We start from the raw sequence: 16,886 nt of genomic DNA on the forward strand, positions 1-16,886 counted from the left end.
TCTGGCAATCATTCTCTGCAGTCCTATGTAATGGAAATATATTGGCAAAGGCAATTTCTCAAGAAGAGCTCTAGGATCTATGGAACTGAGAAAATTTATTCAAGTAAATACCTGAAATGTGGAACTGAAGAAATATATTTTAAACTAAATTTAATTCAAGACATCTAAATTTTGAACTATTTGGGTAAAATTTATCGAAAATTTATTATATATTTTTTTGTTTGTTTTTTAATTTTAAGAAGGATTCTATGATCCTGAGAGATGTAAAGCCTCTCAAGCTAAGGATAATGATCTTAAGTATCCTCTTCAAACTATATAGAGAGCCCTGAACTGACACCCCTACTAGCTTACGTTGAAATGTTGCATACAAAGGAGATTCATATACTTCATTTATTCTTAGAGTGAGCTTTTGAACCAAAATCAAATTTAAAACCCTTGTAAATATGCCCATCCATACAAAAGGCAGAAATATTGGCATATAGAAGATAAAAATTTGCAAGATGGCACAATGCCTAGAGAAAAACATTAGAAAATCTGGGCTCATCCCCAACTTCATTGCTGCCTTTCTGCATAACCTTGAAGCTTATCATTTAATAACTCTTTCAAAGCCTTGTTTTCCCCCACTCTATAAGGTGACACTTAAACGAATTCATTTTATTCATATATAACTGAACGTACATAGAAAGTCTTATAAGGATACACAAGAGCCTGGCAATATTGGCTTCTTCTGGGGAGGGCTCACTCGTTGCTGAGTAACAGGGATGCAAAGGAAACATTTCTCACTATACATTTTTTTACTCCTTTGGCATTTTGTACCCTGTGTATGAGTTACTGAGAAAGAGAGAGCCGGGGGAAAGAAGGAGAGGAGAAGAGAGAAGAGGGAAGGAGAGGGGAGGGTGAAGGAAGGAGGGAGAGAGGGAGGGAGGAAGGGAGGGAAGGAGAAAGGGAGGAAGGGAAGACAGAAGGAAATTTTGTACCCATTTATTTTCACAGATAATCTCAAGGCCTTGGCTAACTGATATTCATTTCATTCATAAAATATTCATCTTATTTTGAAAAAAATAAGATGTTTATAGTATGCCTTCTCCTTAATATCATTTGGTATGACTTTTTCATCTTACATTTTAAGTACTGCCTTGCTCATTTTGTGGTGTGTTTTTTTCCACTCCTTATCATCCACACTTAACCCAAGAAACTGGGTAAGCAGGTGCATGGCAGTAGTCTATGAAGTGATCACCATAAATGAATAGGAATGATGTCAGACTACTATCTATTAATACAGAAGCATCTCTTCTCTGTTAATGCAATGTATAGGGATTCCTTGGAATCCTGCATAAGCTTGAGTAGGGAATTAGACCTGCATCACTTCTTAGCTCTTAACTTCCTGGTCATGTTATTCCACTTTCAAGTACAAGCTGACTCAGATCCACTCATTTAAGGGTAGAAAGTAAGGATAGATGGACATAAGGCATATTTAAAAGGAGAACTTGACAATATAGAAAACAGAGAGGTGAATCAACATATGCTGCCTGTTTTATGTTTGGATGCCAAGGGGAAAGAACAGTGGTCCCTCTAGCAATGAGGAAAAGTAGGAAACATTTTATCAAGGTTACTGATTCAGCCTGTGGCCTCTCAATTCAGCTGGGTATGAGAGATGTATGGTTACTTGGAAGGAAAGATTGCAAGGAAAGAAGTCTACTGGGGACAAGAATTTTAATGTGCACAAGCTACTATACTTCAAAGACAAGCACCAAATTCAAAATGTTGCTGCACTGAGGTTCACATGTGTCTATAAGGTACAAGTTCAGTCATCCTCAAGCTTTTGAAGAGGAAGCAACAGGGGGCAAATCAAGGAACACATCAAAGTGCCTGCCCTGAATTGCTGGGGAAAGGTGAAACTGCAAGTGGTTCTGTTAATAGTGCTCTGGGTGCTGAGGCCACAGCCAGTAGACTGCTTGGAATACAAAGGGCTCTTCTCATTAACTTTCTGCTTCTCCTTTTGAAACCTCCCAGTGGGCAGCAGAGTTCTGTCAATGAGCTTGCACCCTTATCCCTTAACTGAGAATCACTGGCTGTGCAGTGACTGCAATTTCATGTGTTGATGCCTCACTAGGAGGAAACATATTGTTGATATTTTTCATGAATTTCCTTAAGAAATTTTCAAGATGCTTTAGACAATCCTTATATTCCATGTCCTGAGAAAGACTCCAAACCCTTCCTGGAACTATCACCCATGATTGTTGCAATGGTTCATGCAATTCTGTTATTTCTAGGCTCTTAGTCTGTGCAGTGCACATTTAAAAGTGTGTTGAAAGGTGGCATCCAGCAATGTGACCATTTTTGAAGACTTGGACTACTCAATAAAGCTTCATGTGGAATGATGAGAGGTCCTTAAGGGCCATAATAAACGACGTGCTTTTGATTTGCAGCTTATTCATTTATTATTATTGTATTCATTATCCATTTCCTGAAAACCCACTGTGTGACTCACGCTATCCTAATCTTTGTTGATACAGAAGTGAATAAAATGAACACAGTTTTTGCCCTCAAAGAATGTGGAAAAGTTCTGATAAGTTAATGACAGCATCCCAGTCATTCCATACTGACAAGAAGGTTGCATGTTTTCTAAATATTCCAAAGTGTTCAGTATCATCTCCCTGATATCTATATCTCTAGTTTATTCTTCTCTCAATTCATCCACCTCACCACTCCCCTCACATCAGATTTCTTGAACATTTGTGATCATGTTTTGCCTCAAGCTGAAAAGAAAAAAAAAACCAGTAAATTCTCATTGACTATAAGAAAAAATGTAAATGCTTTAGTTTTGCCTACAAATTAATGGCATCGTGGCTTTTAAATTCAAGATTTCTAACTGTATGCTCTAGAGGCAATGGAATACTTTTCCTTCTCTTTCATCTCCTTTATTAGTGCTGTATCTTCTTCCGGAATGACCCTCCTTGTGTGTCCTTATGTGTTCTTGTGACACAACGCTTAATCATCTGTCCAGGCTCAGTTCAATTTTGCTCTCCTCTTTGCAGATTTCCAAATACTTCTCCCTTCCCCACCTGAGAGTATTTGCTTCTGTACCTGTATCCTCATTTTACTTTAAAAGATAAACCCACATCAGTGTTCTACCAGTTATTTTCCTGTCAGTCTTCACCATTGCCTACTGAGCACCTTGTGGTCACAGTTGCAATAGCTTACTCCTGTTTACAAAATTAATAAATATTAGATTAATTAAATATATATGTGTTTTATTGACTGTAACTATGTTATCAAAAATCAATCTGGAACATATCAATTATCTCCCAAACCTGTAAGTTTTACTTATATCAGTAAAATCTATGTATAGTAAAATAGAATAAACCAACATATTTAAGAAGCTATTGTACAAAAAGCACTGTTAATTTCTCAAAGAAAGTCTATTTCTGAAATGTTTTAAACATTCTTCCTCCATTTCAGAGCAGAAATCTTTTGTTGCTCTCTGAATATTATTTCTTTTAGAGATAAATTTTAAAATATTCCTTTCTCAAATTCAGCAATTAAAATTCAATGTAAAAATGGTTCTATTTTCCTCTAATTTGGATCAGGAACATACGTTCAATACTTCCCAGATCACTTTTGCCCTTGTTCTGCTGACTTTTTAGATTTCCCTGAGGTGTTTCCTGAATTCTACTTCAGTTGAAGGCTAATTCTACAAGACTATGATGCAGTTTCAATTGAGCAACTATTAGACTAGGAATAGAGAACAGTGTTCTTAGGCGTGAAATCTTTCTATTCTACAGTTCTCAGAGTATATACTACACACATGGTTCCTTTAAATAAGAGAATCTGATAAAAATGCTATAATCCATATTTACTCAATTGTCAATCATCTATACTGATAGAGGGTAGTCAACAACGTTTAAAATATAATTGGCTTTGACACTCAACTTATAAATTATATAATATTCTAATTCTATATAAACCATAGTACATACTTGCATAGGCTGGCTTACTTTCCCCTGTAGATAGTTTATAAATATTTGTTAAACTGATATAAAATGCATATTATTTTGACTTTAAAACATTTCTTTAATGTTATCCACATTAAATTTAGTAATATTTTTAATTGGTCTGCAGCTAAACATACAAAATTCTTCATTGTCAATAAACATATGTTGTTGATTATTTAGATTTAACATTCAGTGATTTTTAAAAAAAAATTTAATAGAAAAAAGGTAACTTCTCTAGAGTTTTTTTATTATTACCTAGGTACAAAGGGAATGGCAACACTTAATGAACCTCTACGATATAAAGCTTGTAGCACACTGCGATGACTAAAAATGCCATAAAGTATTTGAATATGTCTTTGTGAGAGAGAGAAAGGATCTGTATTACAGTTAGTTCTCAGCACTTCCTTTTCATGTCTTCCTATTAGATTTTTTGTATTTTATTTCCAGCCACGCCATATCAATTTTGAGGAATGTCAATGAAATGATAAGTTGTTTTCCAGTCAATCATATGAATTTTGAAGGAGGTGTTAACAAAAATGCCAAACTACACTTTTAAAAAATATATATGTATATATATATATATGTGTGTGTGTGTATATATATATATATATATATATATATATATATATATATATATATATTCTTTCTTTGTAGATTGAGTCGCCTATTTGCCATAGGATGTTCATGGTAACCATGACTACACTGTGATTTCAACTGTCCAATATCTGCTCATCTCATCTCATTCTCTTCCTATTTACCTCAAGGAGATGCAAAAAGCCATTCTGATATAACAGTGAAAATAACAAAATACTATAGTCAGAGGGATTTTAAAAATAAAGGGTCCTCTTCAATGCTCTGTATCCCAGGGATTGTATGAAGAGTAATAAAAACTCATGGCTTTCAAAAATGATAAAAAATATTACCATAAGAAAAAGAAAGCAATAAGACAGTATCTAAACCAAATGATGAATAAGTTGACACATTCAATGTATGGACCAGAAATAAAAGCAATGCATCAGAAAACAAAGGAAAACAAAACTAATATCATTTTCAGCATATGAGAGCTCTTCCGGAGCCTATCAACATAGGCAAAGGAATCAACTGATTTTTTTTAAAAGCCGCAAAACAGCAAAAATAACCAAAAAAGCAATTTTCAAATAAACCAGTACACAATAGACTCCAATTCACAGAAAGAACTCCTTAAGGAATGATACAATTTTAAAGCAGAGTCCCTTGAACATCTCATAGTTTAATTTAAACACTGAAAGTGAAGTCAAAGTAGCATCAGGCTTAAAAACTATTCATATAATGGTTGAATCATTTCACATCCCGAACCAGCCCATACCTGCTTTTACAGCCCTGTAAATACCACCAAATAACTTAGTGTCTTGAAACACTCTTCACTAATCCACTTGGGTTCATATTCTATATCTTTTACTGGTTCTGTGACTGTGGGTACATGATTTTAACTATTTTTGCCTCAGTTTCTATATAGCTATATCTCTTTATATGTTATACATACCTCTGATTATAAAAGTAAAGTATGAATCTGTTCATGATGGCACAATTATCTTACATTTGACTCATATTAATTTCTTCAAATATTTAGAAAAGATAAAGTTTGGTTCAAAAGGAAAGAACATATATTTAGACCTATGCCAGAGTTAGTAAGTAAAACTATAGGATGCCAAATCACATTTGAATTTCATATAAACAACTAATTTTTAGACATAAGTACGTCCCAAAATATGACATGAGACATCCCTATCTAGTAACCCTATTTAGACCAGAAATGGAGCGAGAATGAAAAGCAGTTAAATGGGATGAAGCCATGGGTCTGATGGCCACTATTGTCTGGAAGTAGGTGGTATCAAGGATTTTAGTGCCCACTGGATAAAGGTAAATAAAAGTTTCAGGTAAAAGCAAGGTCAAATTCATTTAGCATAAGGAGGGAAACACAGAGTTCAAAAATAATAAGCCAAAATGATCCCTATCACAATTAGCCTCCAACTGCAAAGTAAGTGAAGAAATGTAATGCTGAGATAAAAAGACCACAAGATAAATAATTGGTATATAAATTCTATCAGAATAAAATAAATTTAGTTTAACAGTCCAAAATAGTCTAAATTATTTTAGAATAACTGTTTCTTAAAATATACACACATATGTATGTATGTACACATACATAAATTTTATTAAAAAGGAATAGGAAAGTATTAAGAACAAAGATAAAAGAAAAAATAGATGTTAAAAAAGAATTCATTATGAATGTACTAAAGTGATTGAATTGTACACTTTAAGTGATTTGTATTATATATGAATTAATAGTTCCATAAAGCTGTTAATACAAGAATCAAGAACCTTTCTAAATATATTGTAAATTATATTATGTATGTACACATATTGTGTGTATAGTGAGAGAGAGAGAGAAAGGAAAAGGGCATACTAGTGAACTAAAAGAATATTCCCAATATGCATGACAAAACATCAAAGACCACTGAGAAATGAATTAAGGTTGTCAGCTGACTTCTCAAAAGCAATAATGGAAAAGGAGACAATGAAATAGTATCTTCAACATTCTGAGAGAAATAACGGTGAACCTTGGACTCTATATACATACATATCCGCCTAAAGAAATATGCGGCAGATAATGCTCAGATTTCACCAAAACCTTGCTCCTTCTCCTGAGCAAACAACTAGACTGTTTTCCCCTTGTGTGCTAGAAATAAGGTGGAACCATGTCTGAGTTCTGGTTAACAAAAGCTGGATAGGGCTTATATATACCACTTCCTGGTATAACATGTGTTTGAATAATCCTCCACTCTTCTTTTCACTCATGTGCTTTCATGAAGTGAAGAACTTGGACATCTTAGCAAATGTTAGAGACACAAGATAAGAAGGAATTCCCAATCACTAAATGGAAAACTGCCTGCTAAATACCCGATTCTGCTTAATATGAATGAGAAAAAAACTTCTATGATCTTAAGCCATTGAAATTTGGTGTTTTGTTTCTTATAGCAGCAGATATAATTAAAACGTATTAGGACAAACAAAAGCTGTGTTTATATCCAAAAGGCCCACACTAGGAAAATATGAAGGATGTACTTCATTGGGATATAAAAATAAGAGTAAGCAAAGGGCAAGAACATCCATAAATAGGTGAATAAATCTCTTCAAACATTGATTGTACATAACAATAATACCTGATATAGAAGTATAAAGACTTCATTTAAACAGTGGATGAAATATCATATATGTGGGCGGGTGAAAATTAGACGAAAAGCATCTGAAAATCTTTGTATTACTGAAAAGGAGGACAAAGATATTATGATTTATATTGTTAAATTTGCATTTTAAACATACTAAGGAAAATAATAGACATAACATCTAAAAATTCTATAGAAATAAAAGGAAAAAATGGAAGGAAAGAGAATTACAAAGAAGGAAAAATAGCAATCGAATAAAAAAGGAAGAGAAAAACAAAATTGACTCAAAAAAGAAATAAAAAGCACAAAATAAAGTAGTAAAATATATTCACATGCAATTGTAGATACAAGTTTAAGCATAAAGATTTTAAGAAGGAATTTGTTGAAATCCATCTATACGTTATGTATGGAATGCACATAAACACAGTTTACAAAAATAATAAATGCCAAAGTATGTGGACACATGTATATCAAGCAAATGCTAAAGAGTATTTTATGAGAGATAAATTGATGGTATGGAAAAAAGCCAAATATACTTCAATATAAAAAAAGTTTTTTAAAGTGTTGGTGAGGAGATCGAGAGATGGAACCTTCATACACTTCTGGTGGAAATTTAAAGTGGTACAACCAATTTGGAAAACAGTTTGACAGTTTCTTAAAAAGTTAAATATACACTTACTATATCACTGAAACATTCTACTCTTAGGTATTTCTTTCAAGAGAAATGAAAGCATATGTGTATACAAATTTTATTTGTACTAGCCAAAAACTGGAAACAACATAAATGTCCATCAATATATGAATGGATAAACAAATTGTGGTATATCCACACAATGAAATACTATTTAGCAAGAAAAAGGAATAAACTATTGATATGCAAAACAAAAAAATAAAAGGAAGAGTACTATGAAGGGACAATTTGGTGATTATGCTCAACAGGGTTATGAAAGTTTGGCACAGACTCATCTCTGTGGAAGCATAACATTATTCTTAGGCACTAAGTGACAAATTGGTTGTGTGTTAAAACTACAAAGATGGGCAGGCGTGTGAGAAATGTGTTAAACAAAGACTCAGAATAAGTGAGTAGAAAAAACATTCTATATTTTTAAATAGCATCCAAAACTGTAAATTATACAGGAATATATTAAAAGATGTTCAAGCTCTTTATCAAGATAATTATAATGAAAAGATGTTAGGGAAAACCTAAATTAATAAACAGGAAACATGTTGTTAGACAAAAGCCTCAATATTATAAAGCTGTCATTTCTTTTCAAATTATTCAATAGGTTCAATGTGCTTCAAAAAAAATCCCAACATGTCTTTTTAATGATACTAGATAAGTTGGTTCTGAAATTTTTATTAAAAAGGAACAGGCTAACAACAACAACAACAATTCTGAAGTAGGACAACTCCTACTGAAATCCACAGTAAATAACTGAGTATATTATTAACGAAGAGTCCAAAGAGTCAATTGGTGAAATAGAATAGAGACACTATAGTCAAAACCATTAATTTATGAAAAGTTTGATTTTGACAGAGCAGCCTTTGCAGAACAGTGGGGGAAATGATATACCATTTACTAACTGGCAATTGAAAAATTATATATCCTTACCTCACAACATACTCAAAAATATTTTCTATATAGTAAATATTTAAGTGTGAATGGACAAAAGTATACAAATTTAGAAGACTCTGTGTATACTTACACCTACACACACCCACTGACTCAATCTCATGAATCTCATGATAAGGAAGAATTTCTTAAACAGGAAACAAGAAAGGAAAACATGAAATAAATAGTTAACACCTTTTATTAATTTAGGTGTTCTTGAACGTTTTTGAACTATAATTTTCTTGACAAAGAACTTGAAAAACTTTTACCATATTTATTCTAGAGTATTCAATGCTATTGGAAAATATAGGTTATATTTTCTTTTCTATAAGTGTATTTTCTACTGTTTGTTGTGATATAATGGAAACTAGAAAAAAGGAGCACAAATTAAATACAAAACAATCAAAAGAAAGGAAATTATAAAAAAGAGCAGAAATTAAAACAGAAAAAAAGCATAATGAAGGAGACTTTAAAAATCTGAAGCTAATTCTTTGAGATGAATAATCAAATTGATAGACCTCTAGCCAGACTAATCAGGATAAAAGGAGAGAAAATACAGATTACCAATAGCAAGAATGATAAAAAAGCTGATTATTGTTAATATGTCTATTTTCCTTAGTTGATATGTACCTTCAACTCATTTCAAACCAAATCTAGCAGATTTACAACAATTATATATCTATGTGCAGGCAATAATATAATTTTAAAATATATAAGACAAAAATTAACAGAACTAAAAGGACAACTAGAGAAATTTACAATGGAGTGTGAGTCTTTAACTTACATTCCTGGATAGTTGATAGAATAAATAGAAAAGTAACCAGTAAGAGTACAGAAGACATAAAACACCATTGATGAAATTAACCAATATAAAAAAAAATCAATTAGTGAAAGCATAAAGACATTTAAAATGTAGTTTTAAAGATTTACAATAGCATAAAAATATTCAGTACCTTAAATTAATCTATCAGACTGAAAATTACAAATTTTATGAAAGATATTTAAAAGGACTCAAATAAATCAAGGAATAAATCATCTTCATGGATTGGAAGATTCAATATTACAAAGATTTCAATTATTCCAAAATTGGCTTATAAATTCAATACAGAATGGCTTTCACTGCTATTTCAGAGATAATATCCATAATATTAAGGGCCAAATGGATATAAAGTAAGAGGGAGAAGGATGTGTTGAGATGACTTTTAAATCTAGGTGGCTAGGAGGATAGAATGTCATTGCCGGATATCACATGTCCCTCTTCAGACTTTAGGTAAAATACTGGCAAATAGAATTATTCAAATACTTTCTTTTGAGGTTTTCATAAAAAAAGTCAGAATTTTTCTGAGAAATTTTGGAGTGAGACAAGGATTTTGATGTAAAATCTCCAAAAATTGCTGCCCCATTGATAAGTTAGTAGAATCTGGTTACAAATCCAATCCATATTTATGGCCGGTTTTGCTTTATAAAACATGCCATCAATCTAAGTTGACTACTTCATTTTATTAACACTTCAAATAAGGAATTGAATCCTTCATGAGGACTTTGTTAACAGAACACACAATCTAGTTGTATTGAGGAATTTGGAATTTTCAAGTAGTATTACATCTGTGAACAGGCAAATTTTTTTAAATTAATGAAGAAAACTATGGTTGTCTGCCCAAAATGCAGACGGCCAACAGGCACATGAAAAGATGCTCAACATCACTAATTATCAGAGAAATGCATACCAAAAACACAATGAGATATTACCTCACACCTGTCAGAATGGCTATCATCAAAAAGAACACAAATAACAAATGTTGGCTGGTGGTGAGGATGTGGAATAAAGGGAACTCTTGTACACTGTTGGTGGGAATGTAAATTGGTGCAGCCACTGTGGAAAACAGTATGGAGGTTTCTCAAAAAACTAAAAACATATGACCCAGCAATTCTACTCCTGAACATATATCAAAAAACCCCCAAAACACTAATTTGAAAAGATATATGCACCACGATGTTCATAGCAACATTATTTACAATTGCCAAGATACGGAAGCAAACTAAGTGTCCATCAACAGATGAATGGCTAAAGAAGATGTGGTATGCATACACACACACACACACACACACACACACACACACACACACACAAACACACACAATGGAATACTACTCAGCCAGGAAAAAAGAATGAAATTTTGCCATGTGCTACAACATGGATGGACTTGGAGGGTATTATGCTAAGTGAAATAAGTCAGACAGAGAAAGACAAATACTGTATGATATCACATATGTTGAATCTAAAAAATACAACAAACTATTGAGTAAAACAAAAAAGAAACAGACTCAGATATAGAGAACAAACTAGTGGTTACCAGTGGGGAGAGGGACATGGAGGTAGGGGATTAAGAGGAGCAAACTATTATGTACCAAATGAGCTACAAGGATATATTATACAACACAGGGAATATAGCCAACATTTTATAATAACTATAAATGAACTACAACCTTTAAAAATTGTGAATTATTATATGGTATACCTGTAATTTATATAATATTATACATCAACAATACTTCAATAAGAAAAAAAAGGAAAACATTGGTTGATAGAATCCGAACAACACTGGCCCTATCACCAAGTTATGAGAGGACACTGAGGAAGTTGTTAAAAATTGGAGTTAGGCTAACAGATTTTTGGAATCTATTTATGCATATATCATATCCATCTAGCACTGTTGTTTTTGACCTCTAAGTAGCAAGTAGGCCTGAGCAACTGTAGCTTTATTGTTCACAAATCCTTTCCACCCATAATTCATGGAAATATATCTATATATTTATATGTGTATGTAGGTATATGTAGTATATGATATCTATATCCATATCTAATGTTTTCCTGTTTACCCAATATATATTCAAGGTACTTTGAATATAATGCTTTGTAATTCCATATTACTAAATTCATAGTACTTTCTGTCATTATACATTTTCTCTATCAATGATATCACAAGGGTTAATCCACAATAATTTTTCAAATCATTATGATTGAATTTTCATGATTGAAAATGCTGGGAACCAAAATCTAGAATATAATTATAATAATAATTGATCATATTAATGAGAAAATTGTTTGGCAATGAATAATTGCAAATTTTATATTAATATCTAATCATAATGATTGATGTACAATCTCTTAGGTATTATAGTCTATAAAATTCTTCCCCATATGCTCTCTCATTGGATTTCCAGCCTACCTGGTAAGTTTTATTATAATTTTATAAATTTTATTATATACAAATGCAGAAAACAAAGTTCAGAGAGATTAAACAGTTTGCAAAATATCACATAGTTTCTAAGTCTCTGATTTAAAGCCAGGTTCAAACTAAATATTCACCCTATGATTTCTTTGCTTTTTTTATTGTGTGCTTCTATGACATAATGAAGATATTGAACAGGTCTTTAAATTTTATCTGCTGGAAAATTAACACTCTGTCATGTCATGATATTCGGATCCTTTAAATTTAGTTTTAACCCAAAAATGGGGTTGCAGAGGGTAAGTAGATTGGTTGGTAATGGTGACATATTCTGATCATTCTGTAATTTTAACAATCACCAGTAGCTCTGGTTCTCTCTTGGTCTTTTCTCCAAACTAAAATATCTGAGGCTCTTGGGATGCAGTAAAATTTGAATGTAGAGAGAAAATGGATTTGTGTGTGTGTGTGTGTGTGTGTGTGTGTTATTCACAATGCTCTATACAAAAATATCCTTAATGAAAGAGAATCAGAGTTTGTCACATCAATACAACAAAACAGAGCATTTATGCAAATATCTCCATTGAGTGTTTCCATTATCAGACTATTCTTCATTGATTCAGGCAACAACAATATCAACTTGATACCATAACAACCCAAAAAGAACAGCTTTTAAGTATGCTTTTCCTTGAGCAAATAGAGCTCAGTGACTTGCTTTTTTTATTACAAGATATTCCTAGACCCTCTCTATATCCTACACCTGCTTCCATTCATAAAAATAAAGGTAAACTAGACCAAAGGGAGAGAAGATACAGAATACATTCCCTTGCCTCATTCAGTATGGCATGTCAGCAGACAAATGTATGCAATATCAGTTCTACAGTTGGCATAAACATCAGCTCAGTTATTTTATGGTGAAATTCTCCTGTAATTCTTAGATTCATTTTAATCTGTTTATTGAGGTGCAAGACACTGTGAGCTATAAAGACTTCATAAGACATAGAAGACAGTAAGCAAGTGACTGGATTATGGTATAGTAAATCTTATAATAGAAAATGATACGGCACACAAAGTAGAGTGATCAAAGTTATTTAAGGGGTGGGAATCAGTGTTTCGCAAAAGAAGATATATAGGCTGTGTCATGAAAGGCCAGAAAGAGGAAGCTTGGAGGCACTGAAGTTAAAAACGTAATCTAAATCGGTTGTGTTCTGGGAACTGTACATAATTCACTAAGCCTGGTATGTATGTGCCGCCATGACAAGAGCAAAGTCAGAGAGACCAGCAGAGGTCAGATCACAGAGTTGTATGGTGGACTTAGGAATTTAGAGAGGGCAGAGCAGATTTTGAGAATAGTTATTTTAGATTTAATGTGGAGAATGAAACAGAGATAAGGAGAAAATGGAAACAGAATCAATTTGACTGTTTCAACAGCACAAGTAAAACATATTGTAGGCAGTACGTTTAGTCCTGAACTAAGGCAGTAGTCATGGGTATGAGAAGACTGGAAGGAGACAGAAATACCAGGACTTAGAATCATGAAATAATTCAGGTGTTCATGTAAATAGTTTTTGTAGATTTGAGTTTAAATAAATTTTGAGTTTTCTTGCTTTCTTGTTTTGTAGTTGTTATTTGTTTGTTTTACAGTATATTGTGGACAAAATTCTAAAGGGGGTAAAGTTTGACCTCACTTCTCCTCCTCCGAAGGCTTCTTTTATACAGATTACCTGGAGTGTCCATTCTTAACGTCAGTTGGCTCTCATCCAGAGCCCTTTGTGTAAGAAGCTGGATATCAACAACTGTAATATGGAATACAGAATCACAGTTTCATTTGCTTCCAGAACAGGTTAGGCATGTGCTGAGGATAATTTCTCAGAGAAAAGACTAATCTGTTGCTATATTCAGTTGAGGTGTCACAACAATAAAACTCTGGTATTTTAAAGCAATGGCAATATGCTTTGAGGGATATAGGCGTATGTTATTATTATTAGTGATTGTTCCAGCCCCACCAGCCTATAAAAGGATCTATTTACTCTTCAATTGTCCACTATGCATATTTTCTCAGTGTAAGTCAGTCACTGGTAATTATAGAAAACTAAATTTAGTCTCTAGAGTCAACTGAGTTTTCAGAATAAATACTAACAAACTCAAAGCTATGGCTTTTACCTTACGTGGGAGAGAAAGAAAAGAGAATATTTATGAAGGGTCTACTATGTTCCTACTATATTCATTTAAAAAACCAGGGTAATTCCATTATTCTCAGCTTATCAAAGGCGAAATTGGGGCCTACATGGATAAAATTTTTTCTAGGTTGTACGAATAATAAAGCGTGAAATTTGAAGCTTCTTCAATGGCAAATCCATTTCCTTTTCATCAAACATCTGTGTGGAAACCCAGTGTATACACTAGCCCAGTGGCACTGCCCACTTACTTGCTTTTTTCCAGTTCCCATCTGCAGGCTATTCTTGGGATCATCTGGCTCATGACATCTCCATTCTGATCTTCTCAACCTGCCCCTTCAATCTCCCCATCCCACAATCTGATGATCTTCTGTCTAAGGATTGCAATCTTTGCTTCTTACAGTTCTGGAGGGTGGGAGAGTTGGTACAAAAGGGGAAGGAGAAAATGCTATCATTGTATGCCATCATTACCCATATTCCTCCAAGATTCTCTTTGAATCCCCTTCCTCTGGCTCAGTACCTTTTCTGCTGATAAAGCAGTGTCACACTACAATCTGTACACCAACTATCCCGTTTCAACTATCTATGATAATGCCTAAGATGAAATAAGTATGAAGTCTTGAACACAAAAGCATTTATATGGAAACAACCTAAGTGTACATCAGTGCATGAATGGATAAAGAAAATGTGGCATATATATACAATGGAATATTATTCAGCCATTAAAAAAACGAAATCTCAACACTTGTGACAACGTGGATGGATCTTGACGGCATTATGCTAATCTAAGTAAGTCAGAGAAAGACAGATACTGTATGATCTCACTTATATGTGGAATCTAAACAACAACAACAAAAATGAGCTCATAGATACAGAGAACAAATGTTGGTTACCAGCAGTGGGGGCTGGAGGTGGGCCAAATGGATGAAGGGGATCAAGAGGTACAAATTTCCAGTTTTAAAATAAATAAGTCATGGGGATATAATATACAGCATGGTTACCCTAGTTAATAATAATACTATATTATGTATTTGAAAGTTCCTGAGAGAGGAATTCTTAAAATATCACAAGAAAAAAATTTTCGTACTGTGTATGGTGAAGGATGTTAACTAGACTTATTGTGGTAATCATTTCACAGTACATACAAATATCATATCATTATGTTGTACACCTGAAACTAATATAATGTTATATGTCAATTATACCTCAATAAAAAAGCCTTTATGTATAGTTACTAAAATAAATGGTGTAGTATTAATTAACTAGGTAATCATATTCTTAGTTTTTTCCAGTTCAAGAAACATATTTATTCTGCTTACCCAAATGAATATGGGAATGTAGATAGCTGCATAAATTTACTGTCAACTTATCTATTTTCATGCCTAAGTAACCTTTTGTTGAAAACAATGAACTGAATTTTAGGTACGATAGGATCAGGCCCACTCAAAATTAATCAAACAAGCTGTTGATCATTTTTACCCCACTGAAAATATGCATGATCTTCAGGGATTTATACATCCTCTAGGGACTCAGAAAAGTCATAATGAATGTACTTAATAAAGGATAATTAAAGTATAAGAGGCAGAAAAGGATGACCTACCTGATTCTGAAATAAAACTTATGAATTATTTGAAGTAGTTTATAATTATTTTATTAGATTATCAGATACTCACCTAGTCAACTTTATCTTTTATATTGCCTCTTCATTCCTTAATTTATATATTTTAATTAATTAATTAAATCATTTAACAAAAAATAAATGCCTGACATATAGCAAACATATGTTTCCTATGTATCAAGAACTGTGGTAGGGGTTGGTGATAGAACAATGAGTAAAACAAGCATGGTGTTCATCCTCACAAAGGCTAAAATCTGGCCAAAGGTTGGGGGGAAGGGGAGGGTGGGATAAACTGGGAGATCAGGATGGATATATATACAGTACCATCTGTAAAATAGATTGCTAGTGGGAACCTGCGGTACAGCACAGGAAGCTCAGCTCAGTGCTCTGTGATGACCCAGGTGGGTGGGATTGGGGAGGGGGTGGGAGGGAGATCCAAGAGGGAGGGGATATATGTATACATATAGTTGATTCACTTCATTGTACAGCAGAAACTAACACAACATTGTAAAGCAATTATACTCCAATTAAAAAAAAAGAAATGATGATGTGAAAACTGTAATTATAACTGTTAGAAGTGTCATGATGAAAACAATCACTGGAAGCAATAACAGGTAAAACCAAATCTATATTATGGCTGTTGAATTGGGCAGTTTTATGTGTCAAGACTGTGATGTGTGCTAAGATATCTCAGAGATGAAAAATCCTAGTCAAGCTTTTACTATAACAGACAATCAAATAACTAGAATACTGAATAATCAACATGAGGCTAGAGTTATGTATTTGATCAGGCAGATACTCATAAAAAGAATACCTTATTGAGAATGTGAGGAAAGGGATCCCTTATGGGCTTTCTGAATGAAGAGTAGTATTTAGTCATAGAGGGAAAACTTAACAAGAGGCACACAGGTGAGGCAAGGCACAGTAAAGAGTGAACTATAGCACAAGTGCTATTTATGGAATTGGCAAGTAGCACAACTGGAGAGGTAGGCAGAGTCAAAAAGAGTAAGATCCTTGATGTCCTTTGTGATTGTGGATGCCAGATGTTATT

The sequence above is a fragment of the Balaenoptera borealis genome (assembly GCF_965194805.1).
Source record: "Balaenoptera borealis genome assembly, chromosome: 8".
Lineage (NCBI taxonomy): Eukaryota > Metazoa > Chordata > Mammalia > Artiodactyla > Balaenopteridae > Balaenoptera > Balaenoptera borealis.